The sequence below is a fragment of the Hipposideros armiger genome, unplaced genomic scaffold (assembly GCF_001890085.2).
Source record: "Hipposideros armiger isolate ML-2016 unplaced genomic scaffold, ASM189008v1 scaffold_1049, whole genome shotgun sequence".
Taxonomy (NCBI): Eukaryota; Metazoa; Chordata; class Mammalia; order Chiroptera; family Hipposideridae; genus Hipposideros; species Hipposideros armiger.
The window spans coordinates 264592-265821 of record NW_017732399.1 but is presented as its reverse complement, the minus strand read 5'-3'; positions in this window follow the sequence as shown (position 1 = coordinate 265821).

The following is a 1230-nucleotide window of genomic DNA, read 5'->3' as shown; positions in this document are numbered from 1 at the left end:
TTAAAATATAGAGAATGAGAAACAAGCTACCTGAAAGGAAATGAGTTACATTTTGAAATGAAGAGTTTGAATTAATGGTGTTATATGCCTGCATACATCTATGTACAACATAGATATAGAACTACTGTTTCACATAAGAGGTTGGCATTCCTCACTATAAAGTAAGAGATGAGACTTAAAATATAATCTGTTCACCTAGGGAATGTATGTAGACAAAGAGCAGCTGTAATTCAAGGACTCAGCTTGGTGTTTGTACATAGTAAGGAATGAGACCTGGAGCCAGCAAGAGAGAAAAAAAAAATGTGTCTAGAGAAAAAGCTGTAAACACTAATGAAACCCTTATGACTATATATAATATTGGACTATTCTGTCCCTAATACTCAAAACTAATGTAATTGATTTACTATCAATGAAACACACTTAGAGGTATTTTTTTTGTGATTCTAGTTGTCATGGGGAATATATACTCATTTTTACTCATGATCTAGAAGCAGGTTTTATAAGAAAAATGACCCATATATAAGTTAATGTGAGGTCCAGGATAAGAAATAAACCATCTCTCTTTATTATCCTCACATCAATTTGGTTCTACAATTGCTGACTAAATATTCAATTTATAGGACTTTTCAGAACAAAGAAGCAACAGATCCAGTGACTAGTCTCAAAGATACTATAAGGTACTCAAGCTTAATACAATAGAGACATAACATCATGTGATCCTGTAATGAGACTGCACCATATTACAAAGGCTGAAATTAGGGGCATGGAACTTAACTTGGGATTTGAGAAGACAGATAATCATGTCTTACTCTGTATAAGAAAGATTTATTTTAAATGGAAGAATTAGAACTGGGTATAAAGGATGTGTAGTAAAAAAATGCACCAGTGTTTTAATCATTTCCTATTCATACTGCTGGTGAGGGAGGAAACCTCACCATAGGGTGATGGGGATAACCAAACACACAACTCCAACACTGAACAGATAGGATCGACAGCAGTTTTTTAATCACATATACTCACAGCTGAGGGGAGAGAACATAGCCTAACACAGAGGTCCACATGGAGATAACATTTGGAAACAGAGTAAACAAGAAGGGCTTATGGGACACAGGCTTTGTAGTGTCGTGAGGGTGGGGTAACCTGGTTTCTACGGGAGGATATGGTTGGTTGGTTTGAGTAATTCAGTGGCTCAGCAGAAATCTGAACTCCCCTATTTGGAAATCGATAGAA